Genomic DNA, 20,317 nt, shown 5'->3' with positions numbered 1-20,317 from the left:
CAAATGTCAACCGAAGCTGTGAGCTCTGAACACCCACAGTGACTTTGGCGTCATCATTATAAGGGAGCGGGTGGTAATAAATAACTTGGCAGTGGCTAAAACCCAAAAAGCTTATACAAATATACTTAAATTAAGATACACAAATGACACTTTTTAGTAGCATGTCATGAGACAAGCTGATAAGATCTTCCTTTGTGCAGTGCTAATTGAAAGTTAAACGCTGCCTTTATTTTAATTCTGGAGAAGGTGCAGACATTAGATTTAGAACATGTTGTCTTCATTGTCCAAATCCTCTATATAGGTAATGTGTTTTTCGGGCCGAGCTGTCTGGGAAAGAGCTGGTGCAGCACTGACAACCTGGGTGAATATGGCAAGAGCCTGAGATGTAGGGTGAATGAATCCCCAAATTATTTGGGGAATTTCCACTCAGAAACTGGCACTATATACCAGTAGCAAAAATTGTGGGTGCACATAACCCCAATATATTCTTTGAATTCCCAGTCAGAAACTGGTACTATATACCAGTAGCAAAAATTGTGGGTGCACGTAACCCCAATATATTCTTTGAATTCCCAGTCAGACAATGGCACTATATACCAGTAGCAAAAATTGTGGGTGCACGTAACCCCAATATATTCTTTGAATTCCCAGTCAGAAACTGGCACTATATACCAGTAGCAAAAATTGTGGGTGCACGTAACCCCGATATATTCTTTGAATTCCCAGTCAGACAATGGCACTATATACCAGTAGCAAAAATTGTGGGTGCACGTAACCCCAATATATTCTTTGAATTCCCAGTCAGAAACTGGCACTATATACCAGTAGCAAAAATTGTGGGTGCACGTAACCCCAATATATTCTTTGAATTCCCAATCAGAAACTGGCACTATATACCAGTAGCAAAAATTGTGGGTGCACGTAACCCCAATATATTTTTTGAATTCCCAGTCAGACAATGGCACTATATACCAGTAGAAAAAATTGTGGGTGCACGTAACCCCAATATATTCTTTGAATTCCCAGTCAGAAACTGGAACTATATACCAGTAGCAAAAATTGTGGGTGCACGTAACCCGAATATATTCTTTGAATTCCCAGTCAGACAATGGCACTATATACCAGTAGCAAAAATTGTGGGTGCACATAACCCCAATATATTCTTTGAATTCCCAGTCAGACACTGGCACTATATACCAGTAGCAAAAATTGTGGGTGCACGTAACCCCAATATATTCTTTGAATTCCCAGTCAGAAACTGGCACTATATACCAGTAGCAAAAATTGTGGGTGCACATAACCCCAATATATTCTTTGAATTCCCAGTCAGAAACTGGCACTATATACCAGTAGCAAAAATTGTGGGTGCACGTAACCCCAATATATTCTTTGAATTCCCAGTCAGACAATGGCACTATATACCAGTAGTAAAAATTGTGGGTGCACGTAACCCCAATATATTCTTTGAATTCCCAGTCAGACAATGGCACTATATGGCAGTAGCAAAAATTGTGGGTGCACATAACCCCAATATATTCTTTGAATTACCAGTCAGAAACTGGCACTATAAACCAGTAGCAAAAATTGTGGGTGCACATAACCCCAATATATTCTTTGAATTCCCAGTCAGAAACTGGCACTATTTACCAGTAGCAAAAATTGTGGGTGCACGTAACCCCAATATATTCTTTGAATTCCCAGTCAGACAATGGCACTATATACCAGTAGCAAAAATTGTGGGTGCACATAAACCCAATATATTCTTTGAATTCCCAGTCAGACAATGGCACTATATACCAGTAGCAAAAATTGTGGGTGCACGTAACCCCAATATATTCTTTGAATTCCCAGTCAGAAACTGGCACTATATACCAGTAGCAAAAATTGTGGGTGCACGTAACCCCAATATATTCTTTGAATTCCCAGTCAGACAATGGCACTATATGGCAGTAGCAAAAATTGTGGGTGCACATAACTCCAATATATTCTTTGAATTACCAGTCAGAAACTGGCACTATATACCAGTAGCAAAAATTGTGGGTGCACATAACCCCAATATATTCTTTGAATTCCCAGTCAGAAACTGGCACTATATACCAGCAGCAAAAATTGTAGGTGCACGTAACCCCAATATATTCTTTGAATTCCCAGTCAGACAATGGCACTATATACCAGTAGCAAAAATTATGGGTGCACGTAACCCCAATATATTCTTTGAATTACCAGTCAGAAACTGGCACTATATACCAGTAGCAAAAATTGTGGGTGCACATAACCCCAATATATTCTTTGAATTCCCAGTCAGAAACTGGCACTATATACCAGCAGCAAAAATTGTGGGTGCACGTAACCCCAATATATTCTTTGAATTCCCAGTCAGACAATGGCACTATATGGCAGTAGCAAAAATTGTGGGTGCACATAACCCCAATATATTCTTTGAATTACCAGTCAGAAACTGGCACTATAAACCAGTAGCAAAAATTGTGGGTGCACATAACCCCAATATATTCTTTGAATTCCCAGTCAGAAACTGGCACTATATACCAGTAGCAAAAATTGTGGGTGCACATAACCCCAATATATTCTTTGAATTCCCAGTCAGAAACTGGCACTATATACCAGTAGCAAAAATTGTGGGTGCACGTAACCCCGATATATTCTTTGAATTCCCAGTCAGACAATGGCACTATATACCAGTAGCAAAAATTGTGGGTGCACGTAACCCCAATATATTCTTTGAATTCCCAGTCAGAAACTGGCACTATATACCAGTAGCAAAAATTGTGGGTGCACGTAACCCCAATATATTCTTTGAATTCCCAGTCAGAAACTGGCACTATATACCAGTAGCAAAAATTGTGGGTGCACATAACCCCAATATATTCTTTGAATTCCCAGTCAGACAATGGCACTATATACCAGTAGAAAAAATTGTGGGTGCACGTAACCCCAATATATTCTTTGAATTCCCAGTCAGAAACTGGCACTATATACCAGTAGCAAAAATTGTGGGTGCACGTAACCCGAATATATTCTTTGAATTCCCAGTCAGACAATGGCACTATATACCAGTAGCAAAAATTGTGGGTGCACATAACCCCAATATATTCTTTGAATTCCCAGTCAGACACTGGCACTATATACCAGTAGCAAAAATTGTGGGTGCACGTAACCCCAATATATTCTTTGAATTCCCAGTCAGAAACTGGCACTATATACCAGTAGCAAAAATTTGTGGGTGCACATATCCCCAATATATTCTTTGAATTCCCAGTCAGAAACTGGCACTATATACCAGTAGCAAAAATTGTGGGTGCACGTAACCCCAATATATTCTTTGAATTCCCAGTCAGACAATGGCACTATATACCAGTAGCAAAAATTGTGGGTGCACGTAACCCCAATATATTCTTTGAATTCCCAGTCAGAAACTGGCACTATATACCAGTAGCAAAAATTGTGGGTGCACGTAACCCCAATATATTCCTTGTATTCCTAGTCAGACAATGGCACTATATGGCAGTAGCAAAAATTGTGGGTGCACATAACCCCAATATATTCTTTGAATTACCAGTCAGAAACTGGCACTATAAACCAGTCGCAAAAATTGTGGGTGCACATAACCCCAATATATTCTTTGAATTCCCAGTCAGAAACTGGCACTATTTACCAGTAGCAAAAATTGTGGGTGCACGTAACCCCAATATATTCTTTGAATTCCCAGTCAGACAATGGCACTATATACCAGTAGCAAAAATTGTGGGTGCACGTAACCCCAATATATTCTTTGATTTCCCAGTCAGACAATGGCACTATATACCAGTAGCAAAAATTGTGGGTGCACGTAACCCCAATATATTCTTTGAATTCCCAGTCAGAAACTGGCACTATATACCAGTAGCAAAAATTGTGGGTGCACGTAACCCCAATATATTCTTTGAATTCCCAGTCAGACAATGGCACTATATACCAGTAGCAAAAATTGTGGGTGCACGTCACCCCAATATATTCTTTGAATTCCCAGTCAGAAACTGGCACTATATACCAGTAGCAAAAATTGTGTGTGCACGTAACCCCAATATATTCTTTGAATTCCCAGTCAGAAACTGGCACTATATACCAGTAGCAATAATTGTGGGTGCACATAACCCCAATATATTCTTTGAATTCTCAGTCAGAAACTGGCACAATATACCAGTAGCAAAAATTGTGGGTGCACGTAACCCCGATATATTCTTTGAATTCCCAGTCAGACAATGGCACTATATACCAGTAGCAAAAATTGTGGGTGCACGTAACCCCAATATATTCTTTGAATTCCCAGTCAGAAACTGGCACTATATACCAGTAGCAAAAATTGTGGGTGCACGTAACCCCAATATATTCTTTGAATTCCCAGTCAGAAACTGGCACTATATACCAGTAGCAAAAATTGTGGGTGCACATAACCCCAATATATTCTTTGAATTCCCAGTCAGACAATGGCACTATATACCAGTAGAAAAAATTGTGGGTGCACGTAACCCCAATATATTCTTTGAATTCCCAGTCAGAAACTGGCACTATATACCAGTAGCAAAAATTGTGGGTGCACGTAACCCGAATATATTCTTTGAATTCCCAGTCAGAAACTGGCACTATATACCAGTAGCAAAAATTTGTGGGTGCACATATCCCCAATATATTCTTTGAATTCCCAGTCAGAAACTGGCACTATATACCAGTAGCAAAAATTGTGGGTGCACGTAACCCCAATATATTCTTTGAATTCCCAGTCAGACAATGGCACTATATACCAGTAGCAAAAATTGTGGGTGCACGTAACCCCAATATATTCTTTGAATTCCCAGTCAGAAACTGGCACTGTATACCAGTAGCAAAATTTGTGGGTGCACGTAACCCCAATATATTCCTTGTATTCCCAGTCAGACAATGGCACTATATGGCAGTAGCAAAAATTGTGGGTGCACATAACCCCAATATATTCTTTGAATTACCAGTCAGAAACTGGCACTATAAATCAGTAGCAAAAATTGTGGGTGCACGTAACCCAAATATATTCTTTGAATTCACAGTCAGACAATGGCACTATATGGCAGTAGCAAAAATTGTGGGTGCACATAACCCCAATATATTCTTTGAATTACCAGTCAGAAACTGGCACTATAAACCAGTAGCAAAAATTGTGGGTGCACATAACCCCAATATATTCTTTGAATTCCCAGTCAGACAATGGCACTATATACCAGTAGCAAAAATTGTGGGTGCACGTAACCCCAATATATTCTTTGAATTCCCAGTCAGAAACTGGCACTATATACCAGTAGCAAAAATTGTGGGTGCACGTAACCCCAATATATTCTTTGAATTCCCAGTCAGACAATGGCACTATATGGCAGTAGCAAAAATTGTGGGTGCACATAACTCCAATATATTCTTTGAATTACCAGTCAGAAACTGGCACTATATACCAGTAGCAAAAATTGTGGGTGCACATAACCCCAATATATTCTTTGAATTCCCAGTCAGAAACTGGCACTATATACCAGCAGCAAAAATTGTGGGTGCACGTAACCCCAATATATTCTTTGAATTCCCAGTCAGACAATGGCACTATATACCAGTAGCAAAAATTATGGGTGCACGTAACCCCAATATATTCTTTGAATTACCAGTCAGAAACTGGCACTATATACCAGTAGCAAAAATTGTGGGTGCACATAACCCCAATATATTCTTTGAATTACCAGTCAGAAACTGGCACTATAAACCAGTAGCAAAAATTGTGGGTGCACGTAACCCCAATATATTCTTTGAATTCCCAGTCAGACAATGGCACTATATGGCAGTAGCAAAAATTGTGGGTGCACATAACCCCAATATATTCTTTGAATTACCAGTCAGAAACTGGCACTATAAACCAGTAGCAAAAATTGTGGGTGCACATAACCCCAATATATTCTTTGAATTCCCAGTCAGAAACTGGCACTATTTACCAGTAGCAAAAATTGTGGGTGCACGTAACCCCAATATATTCTTTGAATTCCCAGTCAGAAACTGGCACTATATACCAGTAGCAAAATTTATGGGTGCACGTAACCCCAATATATTCTTTGAATTCCCAGTCAGAAACTGGCACTATATACCAGTAGCAAAAATTGTGGGTGCACGTAACCCCGATATATTCTTTGAATTCCCAGTCAGACAATGGCACTATATACCAGTAGCAAAAATTGTGGGTGCACATAACCCCAATATATTCTTTGAATTCCCAGTCAGAAACTGGCACTATATACCAGTAGCAAAAATTGTGTGTGCACGTAACCCCAATATATTCTTTGAATTCCCAGTCAGACAATGGCACTATATACCAGTAGCAAAAATTGTGGGTGCACGTAACCCCAATATATTCTTTGAATTCCTAGTCAGACAATGGCACTATATACCAGTAGCAAAAATTGTGGGTGCACATAACCCCAATATATTCTTTGAATTCCCAGTCAGAAACTGGCACTATATACCAGTAGCAAAAATTGTGGGTGCACGTAACCCCAATATATTCTTTGAATTACCAGTCAGAAACTGGCACTATATACCAGTAGCAAAAATTGTGGGTGCACATAACCCCAATATATTCTTTGAATTCCCAGTCAGAAACTGGCATTATTGACCAGTATCAAAAATTGTGGGTGCACGTAACCCCAATATATTCTTTGAATTCCCAGTCAGAAACTGGCACTATATACCAGTAGCAAAAATTGTGGGTGCACGTAACCCGAATATATTCTTTGAATTCCCAGTCAGACAATGGCACTATATACCAGTAGCAAAAATTGTGGGTGCACATAACCCCAATATATTCTTTGAATTCCCAGTCAGACACTGGCACTATATACCAGTAGCAAAAATTGTGGGTGCACGTAACCCCAATATATTCTTTGAATTCCCAGTCAGACAATGGCACTATATACCAGTAGCAAAAATTGTGGGTGCACGTAACCTCAATATATTCTTTGAATTCCCAGTCAGAAACTGGCACTATATACCAGTAGCAAAAATTGTGGGTGCACGTAACCCCAATATATTCTTTGAATTCCCAGTCAGACAATGGCACTATATACCAGTAGCAAAAATTGTGGGTGCACGTAACCCCAATACATTCTTTGAATTCCCAGTCAGACAATGGCACTATATACCAGTAGCAAAAATAGTGGGTGTATATAGCCCCAATTCTATTGCTAGGGGACTTGCAGGGTATTTCTGAGGTGAAGGTGGGGGGACACACCGTTGGAACGGGGATTTGGGGTGTATATATGGGGTATACGGGAATACACTGTCAGTGTATTCCATTCAGGATCCTGGGAAAGCTGGGTTGCGGCGATTGAGCCCGTCAGTGCCACGTTACACTGACAAGCTTCTCCCTGGAATTGAAGTTATATGTAACCCCAATATATTCTTTGAATTCCCAGTCAGACAATGGCACTATATGGCAGTAGCAAAAATAGTGGGTGTATATAGCCCCAATTCTATTGCTAGGGGACTTGCAGTGTATTTCTGGGGTGAAGGTGGGGGGGCACACCGTTGGAACGGGTATCGGGGGTATATATAGGGTATATGGGAATACACTGTCAGTGTATTCCATTCAGGATCCTGGGAAAGCTGGGTTGCGGCGATTGAGCCCGTCAGTGCCACGTTACACTGACAAGCTTCTCCCTGGAATTTAGCTCTTATAAGAGCTGTTGTGGTTGTCTTCTCCTTCCTATCCTAGCCTGTCCCTGCCTACCCAGAATCTAAGCCCTAGCTAACTGGACGGAAACCTCCGTCCCCGGTGAATTGCAAGCTCAGAATGACGCGAACCTGGGCGGCGCTGTTCTTTTAAATTAGAGGTCACATGTTTTCGGCAGCCAATGGGTTTTGCCTACTTTTTTCAACGTCACCGGTGTCGTAGTTCCTGTCCCACCTACCCTGCGCTGTTATTGGAGCAAAAAAGGCGCCAGGGAAGGTGGGAGGGGAATCGAGTAATGGCGCACTTTACCACGCGGTGTTCGATTCGATTCGAACATGCCGAACAGCCTAATATCCGATCGAACATGAGTTCGATAGAACACTGTTCGCTCATCTCTAGTTTAAACCCAATTCCTAATACTTGCTATAGTCTCTAGAGATGATTTTCCCTTTCCTGACATTGGTGACCAAAAACCTCTAAAGCAATGCATAGATAACCATTGTTTTACGTATATGCAAATCATCCTGCAAGTGCATTAGGGGTAGACGTGATTTCTCAGATTTACTTACAGACCACCTTGCTTTCCCTGGAATTCTTGCTTTTCCCTGCCTAATATCTGGGCAAATGCTGGTACACTTGCAAAATGATTTACATTTCTTGTGTCAATTATAATAGTAGTATATTTTATGTGGAAGAGCGAGCTCTGAGGCCCCCTCAGGGTCTAGGGCCTGGTATCAACTGGTACCACTGCACCCCCTTTACTTATGCCTCTGGTCCCATCAATACAAACAGCAATAACTACACTGAAAATACATAGAGTAACATTGTAAGGTTATTAAAAAATCCTTGCAGATATATGGCAGTAAGCTGCTTGTAATAGCACCATTGGTGGTCAAAACGTATAACGTTTATAACGTGTAACGTCTGTGCGCATCATTGTAGTGAGGCTGTGTTACATGTACATGTCCATTATAAAACAGTACAGCTTCTGCTGTATTCTTAGTGTAAAAAGGAGGCATGGTGTATCTTTAGGCTGGACATACTGTAGGCTTCTTTCTTCAGACGGAAGCCTACAGTGTATTCAGCCTTAAAATACAGCATGTCTGTTTTTTCACTGAGAACATAGCAGAAACTGTACTGTATTATAATGGAGAGTATAGCAGAAGTTGTACTGTGTTATAATGGACATGCATGTCTAAAAATCCTCACCAGAATGATATGCACTGACTATTTTAACATTTTAACAACAGGAGGTACAAATACTTGAGATATTTATGTGAAGAAAAACTTTTTTTAAGTAACAGTACTGTCCAAAGTTACTCTATCAGTCTGTCTACCACCATTGTGTGGTTACCGTACCACTGTGTCTGTAAGTGAAGTGGTGACCACAACATCCGTACTATGCATGCTATAAAAACTCGATACCCTTAAAACATAGAAATTGTTTAAATGTTCTTGTTAAACAGAAATTTCTAAAAATGCTTTAGAGGAAAATAGTCAATGGAAGCAATTCATGTGATCAATGATTCCTTCCCTATGTTTTTGCCTCATCTGATGGGAGGGTCAGAACATGCTGGCTTCCCTTCTAAAACTGCAAATTAAACCTTTAACATTGATTGCAGCAGGGTAGATTAATTTATTTCTTATAAATAGTAAGTCAGAGTTCCTCGTTGGAGGTTAATGCCAATTTAAAGTCATTTCACATATTATAGTAAGTATCAATTTCAAGTGTCAATTACAGTTATCGTGATGTATGGCTGAAAGGATTTACAGAAACTGCACTGATGACTGAGCACTCATCTAAAAATGAATTTTTCATCAAAAATGCTTCTAGGGTCATCTAGTAAGGACATATCTAGTCGCTTCATACAGGACAATGCACCTTACTGTATGAGTGCACCACTTACTCAAATGACCATGGACTGCAATTTCTTGCAAAATTGCTTTTAGGTGTCAAGTTCAGGTGCTACGATAAGTCAAGTTTTCTGTGGCATGTTGTGACAGATTGGTTTTCTACTAGAACCAACCATCACACCTAATATTTGATGTTTCTTTATGGTTCAGAACATGCAAAGCAACCCAAAATGTGAACCTGTATAGCACTCCATTACTTCATCACTAGTACACTCATTTACTTTTACCTCCATAAATGTTTTGACTTGTTTTATTTTTCTGGGGTGCCAAACATAAAATATGGATTTAATTTTGGCCGTGGAGTTAAGTAAATCTATAAAAATCCTCAGTTCTTGTTGCCTTGTGTATCCTTTTCCGTGTGAGTACTGAAACATTTGTGTTCTTATTGATTAGCTGTTGAGTCCCTCGCAGAAGATCCCCAGGTCACGGCTCATCAAGCTCCTCTATTAATCTGTCCGAGACTGTTTTAGAGTCTCACATCTTGGAGAACTCGGGAATCCTATTATTGGTCCAGACGACAACCATTTATCTTCAGTTTTTACATCTATAGCATTGGAGTAGTCTTAGCTTTACAAAGGACACAACATGGCTACTAAGTTACACTACCGGTGGAGTAAACAGTAGACAGGGGCTTCATAGCAAATATCAAAGAACTCCTCCCCATTATAATGCATGGTAAATGTGGGTCCTGTGCCTATTAATTTTGAAGTGGGTTCCAATTGTGCTTTAACTAATATTTTGGACCTATCATGTATTTATTCTTTTAGATTTTGTACCCTATATTTCCATGTATGATTGTATCAATGGAAACCCCAGAGGAGACCCCAGAGTATAATAATAGCACTGTATTGGAGTGGGGTTCACTTGAAGTGGCTCTAGAGGGGCTCTTGGGAGCATTTTATACTGTATTGGGCCACTGTGGAGCATAAAATACTCTGTGGGGGCCACTGTGGACCATATTATAGTGTGGGGATCACTGTGGACCATATTATACTGTATGGGGGGCCACTGTGGAGCATTTTATACTGTATGGGGGGACACTGTTAAGGATATAATACTGTGTGAGGCTATTTTGGGGCATATAATACTGTTTGGGGTGATTGTGCAGCATATAATACTATGTGGGAGCCACTGTGGAGCATATAATACTTTGTGTGGACCACTTCAGAGAATATAACACGGTGGCGGGACATTGTTGAGCATATTAGACTGTGTAGGGTCACTGTGGGGCATAATATACTATATGGGGTCACTGTTGAGCATTTACTATTGTGTACTGTGGAGTTGCCAGTCCAATTCTCTGACTTAAATCCTATAGAGAACATGATTGGTGACATTAAAAATGTGCTTTATGAGGCAAAACCCAAATATTCACAACAACTGTTAAATGAAGTCTAATCTTTCTGGACTGGAATACTTGTTCAGTGGTGCCTTTTATTGGTTAACTCCATGCAATTGTAAAGCAGTTCAGAAACAATGTTTTTGCCACTAAATATTAGTTAAGTAATTCAAAGTAAAGTGAAATCTCAAACATTTATTCAGTTTATATATTCAATCTTTTAATTGTTTTTAAAAGAAAATGCTGGCACTGCTATTTTTTCCATAGCCTAATATTCCTTGATCTCTATTTCTGTAAAGGATTAACACAAATTGGATAAATTTTGCTGTTGTTCTGATTTGGAATTGAATGAGTAGTATTTCCAGTGCATTTGCATTTATGCAAATAAAAGTTAATAAAATGATTTTGTGCATTAGTTGCTTTTTTAAATTCACTGCTATTGTTTTTGAACACTACTGTATAAACTATATTGAATTTATATCCAACTAGGGACTCACTGAGGAGCACATTATATTGTGTGGGGCCACTGTGGAGCATTATACTGGGGCTCACTGTGTCGTGAATATTACATTGTATGGGGACACTGTGGAGCTTTATACTGGGGAAGCCTCTGGGAAGCATATTATATTGTGTGGGGCCACTGTGGAGCATTATACTGGGGGAATGCTGTGGGAAGTCTATTATACTGTAAAACATACTCTTATGCATTGTGGGGGAGCCTATTATACTATGTGGAGACATTGTAGAACATTATACTGGGAGAAATATCTGGGGAGCATATTATACTGTGTGGAGCTACTGTAGGGTATTATACTGCATGGGAGCTCCAGGGAGAATATTATACTGTGTAAAAGTTCTGGATAGCATTATATACCATGTGAGGCCACTATCGGAGGGGCAGGTGGCTTAGGCGAGCATTTCCACTGTGTGTGGGGCACTTTGGAGCTTTATATACCATGTGGAGCATTATACTGTGTGTACAACAGGTTCCTCTTGTGGGCCCTAGGTCCTTTAGTCCGATACTGTCTGTCATGTTTTTTTAACATGAGAGTAAATACAGTAAGTAGGCGGATTGTCTCTCTGTCTGCATTCTACAATGAAAGACAATAATGGTAGTGAGAATCAGTGGCATAACTAGAAATGGAGAGGCCCAGTGGCAAACATTTGACATGGTCCCCACCCACCGACCAACGCCGAAGACCCTGACCGACCCATCTCCCCTCCCTGCAGTCCTGCATGCACTATTATGCCCCATAGTGGCCCCTGCAAACAGTATTATTTCCCTTAGTGGCTCCTGCATACAGTATTCTTTCAACTACATTGGCTGCCTACATTGACTACATTGGCTACCTGTTCATTACAGAATAAAATATTAAGTTATTACTCTCATCCACAAGGCTCTCCATAATGCCGCACCTCCCTACATTTCTTCCCTCATCTCTGTCCACCGCCCAACCCGTGCTCTCCGCTCACTCAATGATCTAACACTTACATCCTCTATTATCAGAACCTCCCACGCTCGTATACAAGACTTCTCCCGAGCTGCACCACTTCTCTGAAATGCTCTACCCCGGACAATAAGATTAACTCCCAACTTCTACAGTTTCAAACGCAAACTAAAGACGCATCTTTTTCAGACAAGCCTATCACAATTCCTAATGCTAACCCTTCCGTTCTTGATGCCTTTTCAGCCTAACATAGTTGTCCAAGCTCTATCCACATGTTAAAGGACACGACTGGTGACGGCTCACAAAGTTTTGTTTGTGTAATGACTGTAACCTTTATTACAAATTTCTCTGAACACTGTATAAGCAATGCCGCCCCTGCTACCTCTTGTATCATCCCCTCTACCTCATAGATTGTAGCTCTTTTGAGCAGGGCCCTCAGTCCCATTGTGTGAAATGACGTTCTTTGTTATGTATGTCTGTATCTGAACCCTATAAATTGTACAGTGCTGCGGAATATGTTGGCGCTATATAAATAAAATGTATTATTATTATTATTATTAACTAGTGGCCCTTGCACACAGTATTACGCCCCATAGTGGACCCTGCACACAGTATTATTTCCCATAGTGGCCCCTGCACAGTATTATGCCCCATAGAGACCACTGCACATGGTATTATGCCCCATTGTGGACACACATGAACAATTATTATACTCGGGGGTATTTTCAGACCCCCGAGTTTAATAATCAGTGACCCAGGGGAGGGTAAAAACATAAAAACACTGTTACTTACCTATGCCTGGCTCTGGCACACTCCCCACTGATGTCGGCCATCTTCAATGACGTACGGGACGTCACTTGACCTGGGCCTGCGTCGCAACACATAAGGAAGCAAGGCCTGAATGTCACACAAGTAGGTGTGAAGTCTACTTGGATCCAGGAGAGCTAAGTAAATAGGGCCTATTAAAAAAACAAAAAGACGCAGTGGTAGTGGCTGTCGCCGGGCTTCCTAATGTCTCGGACACTGCGGCAGACGCTACCGCTGCTACCCCAATAGTTACGCCTCTGGTGAGAACCTACCCTAAGAAAGTTTGCTGATTATTTAGAGTGTCTACTGTTAAGTGCTGAATTTGATCCTTGCTAGATCTGAGCAACTTTGTGGCTAAACAACTGCTACTTGAATAAAGCACTGATGACAATAATCCTATGGAAGACGGACCTTCTTGCCTTCTCCTTGTTTAGGTCAGTGTGGGTGAAGAACAAAGAGATGCACTTAGTTCTATAGAACTACAAGTGGTGGTGCTCCAGCTCCTTACATTATATTCATATTGTGACTGTCACCAGGTGGAATCCCCACTCAAATGTAATTCACAATAACAAAAAGCAACAACCAATTATTGCACTATTGTGATAAAAAGTGGAGTGAAGGGAAACAATTGGAAACAAAATGGGTCCACAAATGGAAATAAAAGTGGAGTGGAATGAAATGAAGCAATTCATTTTGTTATGTTAACCAGAGGCCAGTTATACACAGACTTTGGTTGGTGAAGATGTAAGTAATCTAAAACACTTTTAGGCTGTGGAGCCATTAGATATGTGCCACAATGGATTAGGCGTCGCATGTCCATTGGTAGCTAATCTGCTGCAGTATACTGTACTAAGGCAGCATAGTAGATACTATTTCACTAAGTAGCCTGCACTGCAAGTTTTTAACCCTGAGGTCTTATCGGTAGTAAAATTACAAGAAATTTGCAGCAATCTGTGATTTGGGGTGTTTTTTCCATAGCAGTTTTGCTGTACTTATGTACCCATGACAAACTGCCCTGCCACTATGCTATGGAAGCTCGGTGCTAACACAGGAACCTTTACAGCAATGAATCACTACTTAGCTTCCGTACTTCACAAGCTGATTGATTCTTCTGATATTTACTATCCTTGTGATAACACAGATCTGACAGAGCACAACAGCAGGAAGTGTTGTCATAGGCACAGAGGCAGGCATCCAAGTAATTCATCACTGGATTATTTTTACATATTGAAAACATTAAGGGTGACTTCTCCTATAAATGATAAATCCACCACCAGGACAATGCCACTGGTAATATTTCTGATCATCGTGTTTCTTCACTTCATACATTTTGTCCAAATCTCCTAGACACGTTTTGCCTTGTGTTCTACAGGGCAAATAAACAGACCTTTTAATCTGATTGAACCATTTTTTATCCTACATCAAATCCCTCATTTGCAGCAGAATACAGAGGACAGCTTCCAAAATGATCCTGTTACCCACTTACAAGCTAATAGTAAGAGCGATCCACTCTGGAGGCCTCGAGACACTGGCATCATGCCCTTCATTCAAAGCTTCATTATTACAGCCCGGCCAATCGATACATCTTACTTGAACCATCCAAACTGCTGGAAATATTTACTGTACATCATTAAATGGTAATAGGTTGATGTGAACAGAAAAAATTCTATGTCATTTGCACTGCAATATTTTATAAGTTAGAAATACTGAGCCAATAGTCGGGAGACCTGTGCTGAGTACATGATGGGAGTATACATAGAAAGAATGGAAGTTATGCTGAAGTGTTCTGCTTAAAATTGTATTATTAATATTATTCTTAGGAGCAGTAGGGTGCGTTCACACGATGTAACGTTGTGCGTGATCTGGCACGTATACACGTGTCGGCAGATGATGCGCTCAAAATGCTCCCATTAATTTCAATGGGAGTTAGGAGCGTATACGCCGTGATATTTTGCGCCCGTGATTTGGCCCCATGTTTAGAAACGCAGAGTTATTTGCTGCTACAGAAATGCAACAGCAATAAATAAATAAATAAATAAATAAACAATGGTTAATCTTTTTTTTTTTTTTAAATGTAGGTTGTGAGCCCCATATAGAGCTCACAATGTACATTTCTCCCTATCAGTATGTCTTTGAAATGCAGGATGGTAATCCATGCAAACACGGGGAGAACATACAAACTCCTTGCAGATGGTTTTATGTCCTTGCTGGAATTTGAACACCAGGACCCCAGCTCTGCAAAGCTGCAGTGCCAACCACTGAGCCACAATGTGCCCCCTCTCCCCTGAATAGTTAATCTCTCCCGTGCATTGCAGAATAAAAGAGGTGCAGAAAAGCTGCTTTTTCAAAAACGTGTGTGTACTTGTAAAAGGCAGCATGTTCATTTTACCTGGGGAATTGTATGTGTTTTCCCTATAGATTTAATAGGGGAAGGAAAAAACTGAGAGAGCGCATATCTATGCCTCGCTCACCACACTGTATGAATGTGGCCGGAGAGGGGCAGAGATTGGGGTGGGCAGAGGTGAGGACATCTCAGCCCGGCCCCCCAGTTTTATATTGTGAGTTATAATGAAAATCTACATCAGTTCTTAACCATTCTAACCATACTAATCCATTCTGTTGTGGGGATGTCTGATTGATTTATGAAGAGCCTGCATCCTCTTAATGTATATTGTCTCAGTCCTTGCATCAGTCTTAATAAATCTGCCCTACTATGTAAATACATTTCATTACCTATTTCGTACTGAATATTACAATAAGAACAAAACAATATGACAGTAACAATATTAATAGACAAAGAACATAACAAGGGTAATAGACAAACATCACACCTAAGATAGAAGATAAGTAACAGAACAAGTGACTACCGTAATCTATAATATGCCATATACAATATATACATGTTAACTCCTAACTGTACAATAGTACATTGTCTGGTTCAACCCCCAGATGCACATACATTTCATTATTTATTCTGTGTTGATCCTGAGCTACAGCCTGTATTATACTGCACTCTCTATTCAGCTGTCAGTTACTGTATATACATTATATATATATATACTAAATAATATCCTGCGGAGCCCACTGGGCTCTGAGCTGCAGGGCGCACTGGTGTGAACACAGCCCGACAGTTAAGCTCACTGCCGGGCTACACCACAAAGTAAGTGCTCCCTGTTACCTTACAGGGAAGTGGCCTCTTGCACCACAGGGCAAATGAAAATTAAAGTCTTGCAATACTCCACTGCAAGACAAACTTAAGCAAACTATAACAATGTGCTCCCAGTAGCTTACTGGGCACAGGGTCGGACTGGCCCAACAGGGAACTGGTGAATCCCCCGGTGGGCCCTGAGCCTTGACTATCAATTTTCACATCGGGGCCCGATCGGGATGTCTATATGGATTGGTAAACTCGGGGCCCCAGCCTGCCGGCAGCACTATAATGATTAAAGATGGCCGGCTACCAGCAGTTTCCCAGGGCCCTGACACTTTCACACAGGCCTTTTGTTAGTGGCTTACTTTCCCTATTAATATAGGGAAAGTATACATCGTGTGGACATCAGGGGCAGCAGTTGCAGCTTTGCCTATGCTGCCCTTTTATGTACAACTCTCTGTGCAGCCTTCCCCATCCTCCTCCCAGCAGTGAGTCATAGCTTACATCGGACCGTGTGGAGACAGAGAGGAGTCTGCTGCGATGCTGCACTTTCTGCTTCAAATGTGAGTATATTTTTTTCTCTTTTGGGTAAAATGTAATATTTAATATGTATATGTGTTCATTTGTTTAACCCTTAAGTACTATTATGGTGTCTATCATACATCACTACCATACACTAAAGATGAGCGAACACTAAAATGTTTGGGGTTTGAAATCCGATTCGAACAGCCGCACACTGTTTGACTGTTCGAACGGGTTTTGAACCCCATTATAGTCTATGGGGGGAAATGCTCGTTTCAGGGGTAGGCAACATTCGATCAAATTCTACTTACCTAGTCCATAAGTGAGGGTCGGGCTGGATTCTTCTCCCTGCACAGCTTCCCTGCGTCCTCTTCCGGCCTTGAATTCACTCTGCTAGGCATCGGGCCTGGGCAGAGCCGACTGCGCATGCCCTCACTACAAGCGGACATGCGCAGTCTGCTCTGCCCAGGCCTGATACCTTGCAGAGTGAATGCAGAGGCGGAAGAGGATGTGGGAGCGCTGTGCAGGGAGAAGACTTCTAAAGGTAAGAGAAGAACCAGCGTTGATTGGCAATGTATAGCATTCTGCCAATCAACGCTGGTTCTGCATCGAATCTTAACTTCGAACAGCTAGTAGTACTCGATCGAGTACGAGTATTTCGAATACCGTAGTATTCGATCGAACACCTACTCGCTCGAGTACTACTCGCTCATCTCTACCATACACATATCATTATGATACACACCATGATAGTACTTAAGGGTTAAAGTATGTGACTTGTATACCGTTTGAGTACTGTATGATGGTATACAGGTACGTGTGAGTATATACAGTATGCTATAATAAGGTGTATGTGTGAGTGTATGTATATATGTGAGTAAATATAGTATTCATACATTCATATAAGTATATATATATAGCTTATATATGGTATATGAATGTATATAAATGTATATGTTATAATGTGTATGTGTGAGTGTATGGATATATATGAGTATACTGTATATAGTATTAATACATTCAAGTATATATTTGACTTATGTATGGTATATAAATGTATATATGCTATTATATATATGTGTGAGTATACATGAATGCATATCTATGAGCGTGTAGGTATATACTGTGTAAGCGGCAATTTTTTGTGTGGCCGTGGGCATGCGCAGTAGGCTCTGCCTGAGGTCTACAAGTTTCACCGCCTGCGTCGGCAGAAGACGCGTGAAGAGGACGTTCCTGAAGAAGATGGAGGCATCGCTAGAGAGTTCTCTTGCAGCATTGGGGACACCCCCAGTGCTGTTTGAGTGTTGGGGCCCGCCCCCAGTGCTGCGAGATAACTCCTTTGCATACCGGCTAAAACTGGGATTTCTACGGAACGGCGGCACGGAGAAGACATCTAAAGGTAGGAGAAGAATAGCCTTTCTTAAGGCTATTCCGACGTGTTAGTCACAAAAAATTCCATCTGAATGATAGGATCCCTTTAAAGGATTTATCCATCTTTCTAATATTGATGGCCTGTCCTTAGGATAGGACATCAATATTACATCTATGATGATACAACAGCCAGGACCTCTGCAGATCAGCTCTTCCAGAACAGCGTGGCTATAGGTAATGGTAACATTTCTAGGAGCCGCGGTGTTTACTTTCTATACAGTGTGTAGCAGAGGGTTTAGGTAGTGAAGTAGTGCACATCGTATGACCGGTGAGCAGCATAGCTCCCGATATGTTATTACTAGAGATGAGCGAACAGTGAAATATTCGAGATTCGATATTCATTTCGAGTAGAGCCTCAATATTCGACGACTCAATTGAATATCGAATCCCATTATAGTCTATGGGAAAAAAATGCTCGTTCCAGGGGAAACCACAATTCCACTAAAGGAGAGTCACTAAGTCCACGAATAGCAGGAGGAGAGTGTTTAGGAGGAGCGCTGTGCAGTTAAAGCACACGGACGCCATTATAATCTATGGGGACATTGCGCTTTAACTGCACAGCACTTGCAGTTGCGCTGATAAAAAGTCAGCTCCCTCGTAACAGCAAGCTGCCAGCTCTCCTGACTAGCAAGGACAAGCCTGCTGCAGAACCAGCGTTGATTTGCCGCAGGCTCGTCCTTGCTAGTCAGGAGAGCTGGCAGCTTGCTGTTATGAGCAAGCTTACTTTTTCTCATAGGAATGAATAGACCAGCATTGATTGGCCAGTGTACAGCATTCGGCTAATCAACGCTGGTTCTGCCGGAGGCTCGTCTGTGAGGAGGAAGAGTCTAAGATCGGACCACAGTGGAGACTGCTGTGGTCCGATCTTAGACTCCAATCAACTCTGGTTCTGAATCGAATATTTACTACGAATAGATAATAGTACTCGATCGAGTACGAATATTTCGAATACCGTAGTATTCGATCGAATACCTACTTGATCGAATACTACTCGCTCATCTCTAGATATTACCTTTAGCTGCCCTGTCTCGGTATCACTGGTCTGCAGGGGTCCTCATGGTAGAAACAATTCCACTGGGCTCACCCACTGGGCACATCCACTACTGCCACCTTCTGTTGCAGCACTACAGTTAGAAGACTAACGAAAATAGGAGAGCAAGTCTAGCCAGTACAACAGAGCTAGACTGACTTACTCAAAGCATGTGCTACCAGTTCCAACAGATACACAAGACAGCTTGCAGGCAAACAACTAGTAGTGTGATTCTATCTGAGGGGAAATTATCTAACTATGGCCAACTAGAGAACCACTCAGGAACCCATGTGCGCGTGCATGCACGCACGCACGCACGCACGCGCACACACACACACAGAGTTTTCAAATGAGATTTGAGGCTAGAGCATGGACGGCCCAAATCAGCCTCCTTAAATGGAGGGAAGGCGGGCCTGAACAACCAGACCAGGTGCTCAAGCCAGGTGTTCATGGGCTGACGCCACTGTCAGTCAGCAGACTGACCACGCCCATCAGCTGGAAGGGAATTAACTCCATGAATGCTGGACTGAGCAGAGACAGCGGAACAGGCTGCATCCCTGATATCTTGGCCACAGCTGCCGCACAGTCCTAACAATTAGTTATAGTCAGTATTAAACTCTGGAGATGCAATCTTCAATCTTGTATCATCCCCTTCTTGTTCAGTGCTTGTACACGTCTTGTTCTGGTAAGAAGTGAAAGTGGATGAACATTATATATAGGTTACGTCTTTATGAACTACTCTTTGAAGCTACTTTTGTACTACAGTTTGTAAATTGATTTACTGTATGATCCAGAAAAGCTCCCAGCACTTGCAGTGAATGCTATCCACCCCAGTGACCATGTTCTAAAAATGTGTACAATGAGGGGTATACTTTTACGTATCTGAATGCAACTGCATGGAATTGTCTATCCTAGGGCCATGCAGCAAAAAAAGCAAACCCTGTCG

Source organism: Leptodactylus fuscus, chromosome 7, assembly GCF_031893055.1.
Source record: "Leptodactylus fuscus isolate aLepFus1 chromosome 7, aLepFus1.hap2, whole genome shotgun sequence".
NCBI classification, from domain to species: Eukaryota; Metazoa; Chordata; class Amphibia; order Anura; family Leptodactylidae; genus Leptodactylus; species Leptodactylus fuscus.
This window is presented reverse-complemented; position numbering follows the sequence as displayed.